Source organism: Lontra canadensis, unplaced genomic scaffold (assembly GCF_010015895.1).
Source record: "Lontra canadensis isolate GAN:19392208 unplaced genomic scaffold, GSC_riverotter_1.0 scaffold167, whole genome shotgun sequence".
Lineage (NCBI taxonomy): Eukaryota > Metazoa > Chordata > Mammalia > Carnivora > Mustelidae > Lontra > Lontra canadensis.
In genome coordinates this window covers 1,669,373-1,687,044 of record NW_022631161.1, presented here as the reverse complement: position 1 = coordinate 1,687,044, position 17,672 = coordinate 1,669,373, and the positions used below count along the sequence as shown (strand labels likewise).

At 37.0% G+C, this 17,672-nt stretch overlaps 1 pseudogene; it reads right to left on the bottom strand.

The window, feature by feature from the left end:
- Positions 1 to 16,685: 16,685 nt before the first annotated feature.
- LOC116859892 lies at positions 16,686 to 17,233 on the bottom strand (annotated as a pseudogene).
- Between the last annotated feature and the right edge of the window lie 439 nt (positions 17,234 to 17,672).

The following is a 17,672-nucleotide window of genomic DNA, read 5'->3' as shown; positions in this document are numbered from 1 at the left end:
TCACAGATGACTTGAAAAGTAGATTAGATATAGTAAAAGAAAGGATTGGCAAACTCAAATATAAATCAAAAGAAAAGATCAACATGATGTACAAAAAAGAACAGTGGGGTGTGACAGCAGAACAGAGTCTGAGAGAACTGTGGGATTCAGTAATTGGAAGTAACTTGAGTTCTAGAAGGAAAAGAAGGAGCAAATGGGGCTAAAGCAACATTGTGTTTGAGAATTTTCCAAAACAGATTAAAGTAGTGCCTACCCACAGATTCAAGAAATCTGGTGTAACCCAAACAATATAAATGACAAAGACCCATTTTGGTAAAACTGTTGAAAAACACAACTAAAAAAGATGGACTTAAAAACAACTAGAGAAAAAAGAAAAGGTATAGTGTATTAAAAAAATGCAGCAACAAGACTCAGTTACATAAAGATGAATGCCAAAATATATCCCATTGTCTGTTAGTATGGCGCCTTTAATACACTGATTATACAATAAATGCCACAAAATTTTGATTTCCACTGAAAATATTCTTGAAATAAGTAGCTCAATTTAAAACAACAAAAATGAATTATTTATTACATGAAAGCCTACACTAGGAAAAAAAAAAGAACAGAGTTCTTAAAGTAGAAGAAAAATGATCCAATTTGGGAACATAGAAATCTAGGATGGAATAAATGACAAAGAGATAAACACGCTAAGTAAATATAATGAATGTGGGTCATACAAAATCACGACTAGAATTTCTTATGGTATTTTAAATGCATACACAACTGAAACACAGGCAAAGAGAATACAAAAGGAAGTAAACAGTTATTATCTTCTATGGTTTTGGAATTATTGGTGAAAAGATAAATCTGAGAGTTTTTAGTAGACTGCAAGAGTTATGTATGTTATAACTTCTGGGGTAACCACTAAGAAAATGGAACAATTAATAAATAACACACAAATAGGAGCAAATAAAATATAATTAAAAATTAAATAATTGAAAATGAGACAATTAAAATTAAATATAAGGCAAGTGTATGAAAATGAAAACAAAGAGAAAGACAACAGCTATACACTTAAATAGGCAAATGACTGAATAATACAAGTGAAAGTCAGTCTACAATCCACAGCATAAAAATGCCATTAATTATAAAGACACAGAAATCTGAAAATAAAGGATGGAAAAAAATGTACTGGTTATCTCTTATTATATAACAACCCTCAAATGTGGCAACTTCACACAACACATATTTATTATCTCGTAACTTCTGTGGGTGAGAAGTGGGAGATGACTTAGTGACCAGATTCTGACTTGGGATCTCTCATAAGGCTTCGGTCAACGCTGAGTTAGGGCTGCCTTCATCTTAAGGCTCAAGTGACAAAGGACCGGCTCCTTCCAAGCAATTCATAGGATCTCTTCCAAAAGGCTGCTTTAGGATTTAAAAACCCGCTTCCTTTAGGGCATAGGGTTCTAGGCAAGCACGAGAGAACACACGCTACATTCTTTTTATAACTTAATAGTGGAATTGACAACCTATGGCTTTTGCAGCTTGCTATTCCTTAGAAGTGAGTCACTGAATCCAGCCCACAAACAAGCAGCAGAAATAAGACAAAAAACACTAATCTATAGCAGATTCTGATAAATTATATATACACCTTGAATCCCAATAATGGAAGTCCTCAAAGCAGACCCTTTCAGGAGCTCTGTGCAGTGACAGTTGTTTTCACAGAAACTAAGATATTGCTTGATTACTTGCTCTCATGCTCAACACACGTATACAGAGGATTTTCCAGAGGTTACATGGCATGTGGTATCAACTTTACTCTGGTGAAGAATGGGATATGTGTGTATTCCTACAAATTAAAACTTTCCCAGTTTTAATTTGTAATAGCATAAGTATCAAAATATGTATCTTGCATTATCAGAAGATCTTTGGGAGCCTCAATTTTTAAGAATGCAAAGGAATCCCAAAACATGCTTAAGACCAGGATTTAGGCTTAAGTCACTAAATAAATGTAGAAAAAATAACTAAAAAGAGTCACGATTTTTAAATGATTACTCAGTAAGAAGGCAAAAATGAGGGGAAAAAAGACGAGGTTGACAGAAAAGAGTAAGTTCAAGTTCAAACATATCACTTATTACAATTACAGATATTATAAATCACATAAATACCGTGTTAAGTGAAAGAAGCAAGAATACAGTTCTAATGTATGAGTCCATTTATACAAATTCAAAAGCCAGCAAAGTAATCAAATTGTAATCAATTGTGCTGGAAGTCAGAATACACGTAGCCTTTGTGTTGAGTTCAAAACAGCCTTAGCTTTCATGTTCCCACAACAAATTTTCAGAAAGACTGTCTCCTATCTAGTTCGGATGTTTACCATCCATTCAAAAACACCTTCTTGCCTAAACGCCTATATATCTAAGTAGTCACCTTGCTGGGAAAACATGATTTTAAATGAGGAAACTAAGACCCAAAAGGTCTAAACAATTTTTTTTTTTCATCTGGTCATTTTCCCCCTGATTCTTCTCTTGATCAACTAGCTCCAGTTTCCCTTAGTCTGAATGACCTTAGTACTCAGTTCCTGACCAGTAAAAAGATAAGTATTGGCTCTATATTATTAGATATTTTCTTATGGACATTTGATAGGCTTTGACTACTTCTGTGTCCTTTTGGATCGGTGACTGTCTTACATTTTTTCTTTGTTTTATAATCCTGGGGGCCTGTCATGATTCTTTTGCTCTAGTAATGTCCATTCATGCATGCATTCATTCAGCAAATATTTGTTGAATATCTACTGTGAATCAAGCAGTTAAAAAAAGTCCTTCCTCTTGATACAATACAGACCCCAATGTAAATTAGTTCATTAGTAAGTAAAAAAAAAAAATATATATATATATATATACATATATATATGTATATATATATAATATTGTATGTAGTATGTTACATAGTGATAAAAAGTCTGGAGGAAAAAATAGTCCACGGATTAACCTTCAAATACAGTGGTTTTCATGCAGCTTTGAGATATCTGGGCTTACTGTAGAGATCCCTTTGGAGTGTCTGTGGTGAAAAGCAGTTCAAATAGCCAACCTCCCCAACCTGGCTTCGTTCACAACAGATGCTTTTATCTCTTTCACATAAAATGTTGCCACATACAATTCCACTGGAACAAAACACTCCACAGTCAAAAATTAATTCAATAGATTTTTCAGGTTCTAAAACACTGCAGCTTCTCAAAGGGACAAATGGGGTTTCTGGTTACAGACCACTGTAGAGTTACTTTGTGAAATTCATTTTGTGTTTTCTATTTTTGCTCTAGAATTATAGGTTGTGTATAAGCAGGTAAGTTTATGGTGCTGAGAAGGACAGTATAACCCTCATTTACTCAACTCTAATGACTGCTAAGCGACCTTTCTAAAGATAATGGGGTATCCTGTGTGCATTTGTCTGTATATAAGTAATAGAACCATTAGATGATTAAGAGAATGGCTGTATTTCAATGATGATTTACTTTTGTGCAATACTGGTTAGCCATGTGGAAATAGGTTAACATCCTCATGCTGAACCCAATGCTTACTTTCATCAATAAGTGCTAGCTCATTTCAATTAACTTCTCTGTCGCTAATCTGGAGGTACCGCTATTAGAGGTATGAAAGGCACACGAAAAGTACTTGAAAGAGAGCAGATGTATTTTTAAAAGGGAAGCCGTCAGGGCTGAATAGGCACCAGAGACATAAGAGAAGATCCTTTTTTAATCTATGTCTAATTGAATCAGTGCTGAGACAGCTTCCATGATTGATGACGGTGATATGGGTGATGGTGATGTAAAGGTTATTAAGTGTCCAACATGTTCTAGAAGTCACATGGCACGTGTTCCTTTGAAAAGAGAATACATTTGCCATCAGATGTTTTTACCTTCTAAAAACAGACGGGCAAGATGGGCATGTGCATGTATACATTCATCAAAAATATATGAGTATCTTCCTTTTTTTGCAAAAGTTGAAGAGTAACAAGTAGGATAATGATAAAGAAAACAATAGAGTAAGGGGGAAGGAAAGAGATGTGGTGTATACTTGGTAAGCGCGTGCAGGAAGTGGGAGGAGGCAGTACTCCAAGGAGAAGTAACAAAAACATATTTAAAGACAGGTCTTAATCTTTGTGTATAACACCCCTATATACCTGAAATTAAATAATCAGCCCATTCCAAGCATCACTGGCTTTTTTTTTTTTTTGAATGAAGTAGAAATGGATAAGGGTTTTGAATGAGTATCAGGGGAAACATCAGGGTATTTGGTCTATTTAATGTTTTTTGGAGTAGGTCAATTGTCATTATTTTTCAGACATGTTAACTCAAGCTAGTCCAATTCTATGTCTTGAAAGAATCAGTGTGTATTAACAGGTGCAGAGAGAGAGAGGGCTGAGCTTTTCAATTGGAATATATTTCATCCAAAAGCATGAAATACTAATTTCAGGTGTGGAAGTGGTAATTACCTAAACCTTAATTTGAAAAATATTACATTTCTGACTTTTTAAAAACTGTAATTTTTAATAGCATTCCATTTCTGTTGGTGCCAAAAACACTGGACTGAATCATTGAGTATTTCTGAATAATTTCAAATACTTAACAATCCAGGACATGACGAAAGGGATTGAACTTTAGCAGCCACGTTTTTTGGATTTTTTTGCTCCAAGAGGATATAGACAGAAGCCAAACAGCTGATTGAAAATTCAAGAAATTCTCAGAAAGATATTGCTAAAAAAGTATTTAGAAGATGCAGGTCTGCTGCAATCCAGATTATCTGGTCACTTCTAACGGTTGAATTTGATCCTTCCACCAGCAACATTAGCATCCCATGGGGACTTGTTAGAAATGCAAACTCTTAGGCCCCAACCCTACACCCAGTTCACAACAAACCCTAAGATTAAGACCCAGTGATCTGTTTTCATAAGCCTTCAAAGTGATTCTGATGCAAGCTTAATGAGAACGGCTCCACAGCTCCATGACACACTGCTGGCTACAGCTCACTCTAGGAACAAAAAATGTCTTGAAGAAACGACTCCCTCAGAAGTCTCTAAATTCATTAAAATCATTCTGAGAAATGCCTCAGGAACACCCCAAACCAGCTGCGAATCCCCTTGATGTCTCATGACAATCAACTCCACACTTGCCTAGCTACTCACCTTGAACATTTTTTGGAAAACTGGTTAACGCATTCTGTTTTCTCTCTCTTCCATGATATAATCAAGGCCTTGAAATAGGCTCACTTTTTAAAAGCTCTTTAATAAACCTTCTACTCTGTGGGGGTCCGGGAGAGAATACGGAGGTACAAGAATTTTAATAATATATTCAGTAATAGATTTGGGGGAGAATATGACAGAACCTCTCTCGGAGACTTATTCAAATTAGAATTGCATTTCAGATCCTTGCCCTTCAAAAGCTACCAGTTACCAATGCAAGGAAACCCAACAATCTATCAGAAAAATATAATGTTCAAATCAAGTAATCATTTTTTGAAATGTCTTATTTTATGAGACTTTATACTTTTATGAGAAGATTTTGTTAGGTTAACAGGGAATCGCTTTCAAATCTCCCAGAGCAATGCCAATGGGAAATAATGGCAAGCTGGGAATTTATCTTTCTTTGGTTTGTAATATTATGTGTGTGATGTTCAGGAGGAAAACTGGAAATTCTAGTGTATTCTTGCTTTCCGCAACCAGCACTTCCAGAGTCTGGGTCGAGGACAGTGGGTGAAAACTGTGTCAGCACTTGGGTCTGTGCAGTTTATTTGAAGTTTCTTTTTCCTTTTGGACCTGCATAATACAGACTGAGTCGCTGACACAAGGACATGGGTAGCAGGATTGTGACAACAGTGAGGATAGAGAGAGAACCAAGAAGGCATATTACTACTCTAACACAGTCAAGAGCTTAGTGAAGGTGGAAAAATATAAGCGAATTTCTTAATGTATATTTATAACTTACACAAAAGAAATAGACGTAATAGACGCTAAGTATGGTTATTTTTAAATGATACACTTTTATTAGGTCTTAGAATTAAATATGAAGTACCTGAGGAATTAAATCCAAGCAATTTTTTCAATGTCCTAATTGCAACAAAGGTAGAGATGGTGAGGTGTGCATTCTGAAATTATTTTCTAAGCAAAAAAGCAGTTTGGAGTGCCTGGGTGGCTCAGTCGTCAAGCGTCTGGCTTCCACTCAGGTCATGATCCCAGGGTCCTGGGATGGACCCCTGTACAGGACTCCCTGCTCAGCGGGAAGCCTGCTTCTCCCTCTCCCATTCCCCCTGCTTGTGTTCCTGCTCTCGCTGTGTCTCTCTCTGTCAAATAAATAAATAAAATCTAAAAAAAAAAAAAAGAAGAAGAAGGCAGTTCATATACTGTGAAACAACGGTCATGCTGAAATTAATTTGGAACAATCCTAAAAAAGTTTAGATGTTCAGAGTTTGAATACTAAATTTTAATATACTGAAAGTAGGCATTTTAGATGTTAAGCTGAACAGTGAAATCTCACAGGTTAAAAAAAACACACAAAACAAAACAAACAAACAATTATAGTCTTAAAAAGTCTACCCAAAACTCTCAAAAGTCCCTTGAATGCAGGAAAACCTCTTTTCTAAATTTTGTTTCCTCTTAGTTTAACTGTCAGTAGGTTAATTAGCAATCAGATACCCACAAAAGCTTTATTCTTTCACTACTTAGATTTCTCTCATCCTGCAACTGGCCTTCCCAAGACCCCTGCTCATTACCTGAGTCCTCTTGACCTCTGAGGCTCTGCCTCACTGTAAATCACCTGAACTAATTTTTTGGGGGGATCACTATCAATATTCATTAGATATTCAATTAATATCCCATGGATCTGTAGAACTTAAGTTGCATTTTTAAAAAAGGCCAATTGAGCAAACTTAAATGTGTATGAGGATATCCTCTCCATATTCCTGCTCAATAATTTTTTTTTCAAGTAACAGATATTCTAGAGAAAATCTTAGAGAAATAATTCAGATACTATGTCATTAAAAAGTGAAAGACAGCATGGGGCATCCAAGTGACAGGACATTTGTGTTCAAAAGTTTGGGTTCAAATCATATCGATTATACCTCAATGATTCATTAATTAATGCTATGTATTTAATTAGTAATCACAAAATATATACATAGCTTTATCTTAAATGATAAAACCACACTCTGTTTTTAGAAGGCTGTAATCCAAATAAAAATATGACAGTAATCAGCATTATAACTGAAGGAGGAAAAAGTGTTTTGAGTAATTTTACCTAAAGATACTAAATATATTTTGATCCCTGATGGATGGCAATTATAAGTCAACATCAAACGTTCAACTTTCTACCTCCATCCTATGCTAAAATGTTAACTTTCATGAACATTAAGCTTTCTACCTGTCATGAGTGGCTGCCTGTAGAGTGTCCCATGACACAATTACTATCGTCTTGACATTTGCTGTTTTCCCTCTGCAACCACTAGTATCTCCTGATGCATTATTTTATTTTATTCTAGTTATTTATTTTACTTTTTAAATTTTATTTATTTTATTTTTTTAAAGTAATCTTTACACCCAACATCACACTTGAATTCATGACCCTGAGATCAAGAATCTATGCTTTCTTTACTGACTGAGCCAGCCGGGCGCCCTTGCTTTTGCACAACTTCTAATACCTTCTGGTCACTCAATGGACCACTGCAGTCAATACTTACCCCAACTAATTACTTCACACAAATTCACAAGGCATCTCGGTATTTCTATACAGCACTTGTTGATGGTCAGTTTCATCATTAGATTTCATTATTTACACCAAATGGTCAAAGATGGAATGAAATTATTAGGTACCTAATATCAGCTTTTTAAAAACATCACAAGATTATTTTTTTAAGATTTTATTTATTTATTTGACAGAGGTCACAAGTAGGCAGAGAGGCAGGCAGAGAGAGAGGGGTAAGCAGGCTACACCCTGAGCAGAGAGCCCAATGCGGGGCTCGACCTGGGATCATGATCCAAGTCAAAGGCAGAGGCTTTAACCCACTGAGTCACCCAGGTGCCCTAAACAGAGTATTGTTTAGTGAAGTTTCAGGTTTACAGAAAATTGAGCAGTGAGTACAGAATCTCCATATTCCCCGACTTCTCATAGTTCCTGTATATTCCTACCTTGTCTCAGTACAGCACATTTGTTATAACTGATGAACCAATACTGATACATTATTAATACTGACACATTATTTTTAACTAAAGGCTACAGATTACAGTATGATTCTTTGTGTTACACAGCACTAAAGAAGAGGTAAAATGTCATGAATCCACCAGAAGAGTATAATACACAACAGTTCCACTGTCCTAAAATCCCATGTGTCCACCTGTCACCCACCCCACTTGCTTGAACCCCTGGTCACCAGAGATTTTTTTTTTTTAACTCTCTACAATTTTGTCTTTACCAGAAAGTCATATACTTGGAATCATACAATACGTAACTTTATCAGACGGACACCTTTTACCTAGCGATATGTGTTTAAAGTTCCTCCATGCCTTTACATGGTCTGAGAACTCATTTCTTTTTTTTTTTTTTTTTAAGATTTTATTTATTTATTGAGAGAGAGAAAGAGAGAGAGCCCGTGTGAGTGGGGCGAGAGGGAGAGAGAGAATCCCAAGCAGACTCCACACTGAGCTCAGAGATGGACATGAGACTCAATCCTCAATCTCACAACCCTGAGATCATGACTTTGCCACTCAGAAGAACCACCCTGGCCCCCTACCTCATTTCTTCTTATTTCTTTTTATTCATGATTGGGATGAACCAGAATTTTTTTTATCCACTCACCTAAAGAAGGATATGTTGGTTTCTTCCACTTGGCAGGAATTCCAAATAAAGCTGCAATCAACATTTGCATAGATCCTTGTATGGATGTAACTTTTTAACCCATTTGAGTAAGTATGTGGGAGTGTTGGGTCCTATGACAAAATTATGGTTAATTTTGTAAGAAACTTCTCAACTGCCTTCCAAAGTAGCTGTACGATTTTAAATTCCCACCAACAGTGAATGGGAGTTCTTGTTGCTCTACATTCTCATCAGCAATTGGTACTGTTAATTTTTTAGATTTAGCAATGCTAATAGATGTGTCCTGGTATTTTGTTTCATTTTTGCAATTCCTTGACAGAAGTTTTTTCACATGTTTATCTGCCATCTGTACATCTTTAGTAAGATGTCCGTTCAGAGCTTTTACCCTTTATCTAAAATTTTCCCCTTATTATTAAGCTTTTAGGCATAAGTGCTCTCTATATAGTTCCAACCCAAAGTCGATCATCAGGTTTTTTTTTAATGTTTTCTCCCAGTATGTGGATATCTTTTTCTTTTCCCAAAAATATCTTTCACAGAGCAAAGGTTTTAATTTTAATGAGGTCCAACTTATCAACTGTTTTTTTTTTTTCATAGCTCATACTTCCAGTGTCATATGTAGAAACTTATCACCAAATTCAGGGTCACCCAGACCTTGAATCCTATGTTATCTTTTAGTAATTCTATTGTCTGGCATTTACATTGAGGTTTATAATACAGTTTGAGTTACATTTTGTCAAAGATGTGAGATCTGTGTTTATATTCTTTCGGTTTTTGCTGTTGTTGTGCCTGTGGACATATAGCTGATCCACCATCCTTTCTTTAAAAGATGATCCTTTCTCCAGTGAACTACTGCTGCTCCTTTGTCACAGAGCAGCTGACTGCATGTGGAAGGTGTCTCTCTAGGCTCGCTTTTCTTTTCTGCTGATCTGTGTGTCCATTCTGTCCCCATTGCCATGCTGTCCTCACTACAGCAGTTTTATAGCAAGTCTTAATGCCAGATAATGTTAGTCCTTTTACTTTTGCCTTTTCATATAATCTTTAGAACCAGGTGAGCAACATACACAAAACAACTTGCTATGATTTTAATTGGGATGACATTTGAATTGGTGCCTAAAGTTAGGAAGAAATGGACATCTTACAATATTGAGTATTTCTTTTTTTTTAAGATTTTTTATTTATTTATTTGACAGACAGATCACAAGTAGGCAGAGAGGCAGGCAGAGAGAGAGAGGAGGAGGAGGTAGGCTCCCTGCTGAGCAGAGAGCCTGATGTGAGGCTCGATCCCAGGACCCTGGGATCATGACCTGAGCCGAAGGCAGAGGCTTTAACCACTGAGCCACCCAGGCGCCCATATTGAGAATTTCTAATCACAAACAGAATAGTTTTCCATTTATTTGGACCTTTATCAGAACGTCACAGTTTTTCACAAACAGATATTGTACAACATTTGTTAGATTAGTATCTAAGCATATAATTTTGGGGTGTTAGTATAAACACTTTAGGTCTTTAATTTGAAATTCTAATTGTTCATTGCCAGTACACAGGAAAGCAATTGACTTTTGTCTGTAAACCTTGTATCTTGCAGCCATGCTATAACCAATTATTAGTTCCAAGAGTATTTTTACAAATTATTTTATTTTCTATATAGACAATTATATAATTTGTTGACAGTTTTCTTTTGTCTTATCTTACACCTTTACTTAAAAACACCCGGTATGATGTTGAATAGGACTTGTGAAAGAAGACATCCTTGTCTTGTTCTCAATGTTAGGGGAAAAAAGCACCTAGTTTCTTACCATTGAGTATAATGTTAACTGCAGGTGTTTCCTCTGTTCTGTTTTTGTAGAGGAAATGCTTTTCATCTCTATCCATAGTCTGCTGGAGTGTTTTACAAGAATCTATGTTAGGTTTTGTCAATTTTTGTTTCTGTAGCCACTGATATGATCATATGAGGTTTTTTTTATTGATTTTTTATAATTATTTAATTCTTGAAGATTGAATCAGCCTTGCATTCTTGGTGAATTTTAGCTAACTTTTAGAGGGAAATGATAGAAATTCTCTACAGTCTTCTCCTGAAAATACATGCAAAGGGAAGCCTCTGAATTCACCCAGGTAACAGCACTACCATCTTATTAGTCCCAGAGTCTCAAAAACCAAAGCATGATTCACCTTTCCCATCATTTTCCTGTTTAATATTTTAATATTTATTTTAATATAAATAAATTAATTTATAATAATATTAAATTAATTTATATTAATGATATAAATAAATTAATATTAATATTTAATACTTTAATATTTCACACATCGTACAGGCAAGAATCACTTAGCTTTATTATACTTAAAGTCAATCCTAAGCCTTTTACTTCTACTCCCAAATATCACTACTTCTATTCCCTTCTTTGCAGTCTCATTTCTCCTGTGATGTTCCATCCTCTCAGAACTCTTGAAACAGCCACTTGGAGATCCTCCTCCAGTTTCTCACCTCCTCCAACTCTCCTTCCTGTATCAAAGTAGAAATGCCTTAATGCACAACTGTGATTGTTTTATTTCCTCTCTTAAAAACTTCCACAGAAATAGGAATAAAAACTAGCTTAATGCTAATGGCTTTCTATAAACTGAGTGTGAGTTCCATGTCCAGACTCCGCTAATTCTTCCATCCAGACAGCCACTTCCCAATCATTCCCTCAAGTCTGTTTAATTAAAGCCACCTTTTCCAGAAACCTCTCTGACAATGAACATGTGCATGCATAAATCATTACCAGTAGTAGGAAACAGTATCTCTTTCCTCAAACAAAATTTTCTGTGGCACCTGTCTCCTATTGTGTATGACAAAGTTTAAAATATATTAATTATTACCTCTAGCAGATGATGAAAGTCTTTGGGTAGATTTGTTTCTGTTGTCAATAGTTTCCAAGTAAAATTAGAATAATCAGGATAATTGTAAAAAGCACCATGAATATAAATGTTGTGTGAGCTGACAAGCCTTTTCAATACTACTTCACATCTGGATCCAAGATCCAACTTGCTTTCAGGAAATTCCTCTCTCCTTCCTGGTCAGCGTGTTAAGAAAGCAACCCTCTTTCCACTCTAGTCCTAGCTACTTTCCATTCCATTCCCTCGCTTTCTTTCCCTAGTAACTCATCACTACTTCAAATCATCTAACTACTTCCTGGCTTAACTACTCTTTCTCTCACTCTAAACTAAAAGCCCCTGGAAAACAGAAATGTTGTATGTTCCCTCGTCTCACACGACACCCAAAACATAGGTGGCAGTAACAGCTGAAAAAAGAGTTGAGGGAATATGTACCTATGTGTTCTATTCTAACCGGGAGCTAGAAAACATTGCCCAGAAAAGAAGGAAAAGGCAACTTCTTGAACGTGAAAAAGCAAAGACGTTCTGGGAGGAGGTACAAGGAGACTGAAGCACTGTCAGTTCTGCATGAAGGAAGGTGAACAGTCCCTGGGCACAGCACACGGCATGGCTCCCCCTTTCTGAAAGGCCAGTAAATCCCAGAGGTGGCATGGTTACTCTTCATTGCCCCTGCTGATACCATCACTTCCCAGCTTAAGACATAATATAAGTAGCTACTGTTAGCAAATGAAATCCAGCAGAGGCAAACCAATGGGAAGGGACTCGGCAAAGAAAATGACAGCAATAAGGGGGGATAAGGAGAGACAGGGCTCGGGAGGCGAACTCCCAGGAAAAGCTTTATTACTAAAATAATAAATTGATTCTCTGGCCAGAATCGCTATTTGACAAGGAGAAATAATGCGAGGCCACATTTCTCAGCCAAGTGAATCTAAACTGTTTAGTCTTATTTCCTTAAACTCCATATCTTTTTTTTTTTTAAGATTTTTTTGTTTTATTTATTTGACAGACAGAGATCACAAGTAGGCAGAGAGACAGGCAGAGAGAGAGAGGAGGAAGCAGGCTCCCTGCTGAGCAGAGAGCCCAACACGGGGCTCGATCCCACGACCCTGGGATCATGACCCAAGTCAAAGGCAGAGGCTTTAACCCACTGAGCCACCCAGGTGCCCCTAAACTCCGTATCTTAATAGATCAGTCATCCTTAAACTTTGGTAGCGTATCTAGGGAACATGCGAAAAGTAAACACACGTGTATTGAGTATGAGTGTGTTTATATATCCCAACAGGTATATAGGGAGTAGATAATACAGACATATACATTTAAAACCTCAATAAGTTATATATAGTCAATTCTCACCGTTTGTGGTTGTCATGGTCTATAAAGTCACCACAGACAATGAGTTAGTGAATAATGAATTACCCTCCCGGGAGAAATACAGCGTCAGGCTCTGGCAAGCCTCTGCCCATATTTTCCTCAGCTAATCCATACATAACTTTATTTTATGTGTCTTTCTTTTTAAAAACATCTTATTTAATATATAGTCAATCCCTTACCATTGAACTGATGATCAACAATACTCTAACTCATGCCAGAATGGAGCTTATCCTACCCATTTCCTTTATGAGGCACATCGGAGCCCCGGTGCATTAAGAAATGCTAGGCAGCATTTCAGCCCTATATACAGAGGCCACGTTAAACAGTGCAACTGTCAACAAAAAGCCCAAAAGTGTAAAACATGTTGCCACTAAATGGACTGCGAAGGGGACACTTCTTTACAGTATGAGAGCCAAAGGAATAGTCAAAGGCAAAGTGATGTCTTGTATGACACCAGCTGGGGGAAGGTGACACTGATATTCCCCTCTCTGCACAGGTACAAGATAAAAGCACCACAATGTTGATGTGGGGGGTTACAAATACATTTTAGTGGTAGGTGAATTCACACACATGCAAAATCTACAAATAATGAGGCTCAAGTGTGTGTATGTGTGTTTACCATATACATTATCTATACATATGGCAGTGTGTGAGTGTAAAAATTCAGAGAAAGAAGGAACAAAATATATATCTGGAAGTTAGCAACTTGACATATGGAAGCACTAATTGTCTTTTAAAATCAGATTACTGATTAATTAAGCCTTGTTTTTAGATTAGGTATAAAAGTGACTTGAGAAATTCACAAAATATAAGTACTAAGGGCAGGAAATCATGATTACCTCCAAGATTACTCTCCACTTCCAGAAATAGAAAGAGGTAAAAATGGTAATAGGAAGTAGCTACAGCCCTGACAAGAACCAATCCTATCATTGTCAGTCTCTGTCAATTTTCTTTTTCTTCAAGCTTTCATGTCACTGAATTTCTGTTTTTCTTAATACTTTGGATAGACTGTTATGACATTTATTTCTAACTTCAGATGACAATTTTAGAAACTGGACCACAGAGTTGAGAATCTACTAAAATCAGTAGGCAAGAATGAAAAGGAAAAGCAAGAAAGCAGATCATGACATAGCAGACGAAGATCAAAGAGATCATGCTTTATTCATGCAACACAAACCACAGGCTCAGCCGTTGGTTTGCAGGGATGGTGGAAATGCATCCTTTTAGGAGAACAGTAAGAAAACAAATGACAAGAAGAGAAGACGGAATGCATCACTTCCTTCTCAGTTGCAAAGCAACCTCACAATTTTTTTTAGAAAAATAAAAAGCTATTTTAAACCATTAAAAAATGAAAGAATTCTGAAAGACAGTTTTTCGGTTCCTTATAAAACTGAACATATTCTGACCATACCATCCAACAATTGCACCCCCTGGTATTTGCCCCCAAAAGAGTCGTAAACTTATGTCCATACAAAAACCTGCACGCACTTGTTTTTATCGGCTTTGTTCGTAACGGCAAAACTCAAAAGCAACCAAGACATCTTGAGCAGATGAATGGACAAATAAACTGGGGTGCATCCAGACGGTGGACTATTTATTATTCAGCACTCAAACAAAATGAGCTATCCAAGCCATAAAAACACAAGGAAGAAAGTTAAATGCGTATTACTAAGTGAAAGAAGTCAATCTGAAAAGGCTACAAACTTATGATTTAAACTCTATGACATTCCGGAAAAGGCAACAAGAGAAGGTAAAAAAGATCAGTGGTTACCAGCTGGCTGAGGGGAGGGATGAATAAATGAAGCACAAAGGATTTTTAAGGCACTGAAAATACTCTGATCACATAATAATGGATATGTGTCTATATCCATTCGTCCAAAACCACAGAATATACCAACATCAAGAATGAACTGGACTGTAAATTATGGACTTTGGTGGTTACAGTATGTCAGCGTAGGTCCAGAAATTCTTACAAATGTATCATTATGGTGGAGGATGTTGATAATGAAGGAAATCATGCCATTGCATGGGCAAGAGGGCATAAGGAAAATCTCTGGAACCTTCCTCTCAGTTTTGTTGTTAACCTAAAACCACACTAGAAATAAAATTTTCAAAATCTTTTCTAACTATAAAAATTGGAACACTAATAAAAGTGTTTCCAAAGGTAGATATAGTATCACTGGGGAGTTAAATTACTTTTTCAGGTATTAGGTAAGTACAGTGTTTTTTTCTGGAGAGCTTACGCAGATTCTTTAAAAGGAAATTAAGTAATTCAAGAGTTTAATGAATCTACCAAGCGGACAAATGCACTGAAGAAAATCCTCTTTAACAATTCATGACAACTCCTTTATTACTGTTAGAATTCCACTTAGAGGCTCCATCACTGCCGTCCAGCAGTGATCTGAGCTTTGCCAGGATCAGTAACATCAGAAAGAAAATGGTCTAGCCAAGGTAGACCTGTAATTAACCATGGAACTAATCATTCTAAATTGAATGCCTGTGTAGAACTACACAATCTAGAAGCTGGTAGACAAAGTAAACATTACCAGACAATGACCTGATCTTACAGTTCCCTGGTTCCAGTGTTATGAAATTAAATACACAGATTAATTCTGTGGAAAGGGGCATGCCCAAAACAGAGTGACACAGTGACACCAACTACCAACATTTTGACTGCAGATGGATCTCATTAAGAAAACCTTAAACAGGGGTGCCTGGGTGGCTCAGTGGGTTAAGCCTCTGCCTTCAGCTCAGATCATCATCTCAGGGTCCTGGGATCAAGCCCCGCATCAGGATCTCGCTCAGAGGGGAGCCTGCTTCCCCCTCTCTCTGCCTGCATCTCTGTCTGCTTGTGATCTCTCTCTCTGTGTCAAATAAATAAAATCTTTAAAAAAAAAGAAAAAGAAAGGAAAGAAAACCTTAAACACAGACACATACACACACCCCCCACATACATTCCTTTCTTCACTTCAGAGGTCTTCAGGGAGCCTTGAGGGCGGGGAGCTGTTTTTAAGAAAAGAAAATCTGAGACAAAACTGAAACAAAACTGAAGCACAGTGAAGAAATTCACCAAGGTAAAGTCTTCACTGTTAACTCTAGCTTACTTTACAAACATTGTAATAATGGTAGTATTCGTTGATCGTTTATACATCTAAGACATTGTTCTAGGTACTTTACAACTCATTACTGGGTTTGCCTCCTAAAAAACACCATAACATAGATGAAATTATAATTGAACTGTACACCCTGAATGGCACTGAGGTTTAGAGAGTTTAGGTAACTTGCCCATGTTCATGGGGTGTAGTGCTGGAGTCAGCAGTTGAATCACAGAACTCATACTCTTAACCACTGCCAGGACCACAAAAATCAGCTCTGATATACCAAGTAGCAAAAGTAGTTTTCCTCTAATACTCTTAGCCAGGACATCTGACCCTCACTCTGGGATCATCAACCCTTTCTCTTTCCTTGCGTTCTTTCTTACTCTCACCATTTTCTCCAAGACCATCCTTTGTCCCCTCTTTCTCCCTCTCTCTCTCTTTTTTTTTTCTCATTTTATATAAAAGAGTATTTTAATTCTTGTCCTTAGGAACTATAAAGACTCTACATGATTTGGAAATGAGACTGTTCCAAACAATAGCCAAAGGAGAGTCGTCCACTCCATGCCTTCTCTTTGGTCTGGTCACTCAGAAATACAATGTTATCATCTAAGACTGTTGTTGCTTGCCACCTCACATTATTTTTATCTGTGTGTTCACCATAGTCTACTTCCCCTTCTACATAACTTTGGGACCCCTTTTTCACACACTGGTACACCCCACCTCTGAGGTCTGGGTGGAATACTGGTATCCTGCGCCATGTTTTCTTTTGACTTACATTACTCATCTGGTACGCTTCACTCTCCCCAGACCACCACATTTCATTTGTCACTAGAGAAAATATCGTGACTGGGTTTTTCCCTTCCACCTGTCTAATGATGGGGTCCTGACCCACTGGCTCGAGCAGCTGCACATGGTTCAGAGATTTTTCAAGAACCAAGCTGCTAGCTATTCCAGACTCATGCCTTACAAGCTTGATGAAATACCTGTAATACAGGTCTTCGAAACATGGCTTCTATTTGCTTTTCCTACAGTCTAGTCTTTGGTCTTCCCCTAGCGAAGAACTCCTGGCTCCCTCCCTCCCTCACAGGATGCTCTAGCTGGTTCAGCATCTAGCTAGGCCCCTCTGTCTCTTTTTCATCCTGATTATTTTCCAACGGTTTTCTTCCCTGTCTTTAATAGGGGATTACAGAGAACCAAGGTGCATTTTATCACATAAATTAAATGACTTTGTAGTGCATATTATTTATCCACTCCCCAGAATCAATCAGGTTATTAATTAGATTTCTTTTTGCTTCTTAACATTGCAGGAGATGCTTAGTTAGTGACCTTTGTTAGGGAAATATTTCAAGGCCTTATTCTACATAAATCGTAGTCACACATTAGACTGAGCTGAGACTGCAGGTAATTAGCACTAAGAATCATAGAGCCCACTCACAGATATGCTGCTTTAACAGAACAAATTAAAAACTGGTCCAGGGGTGCCT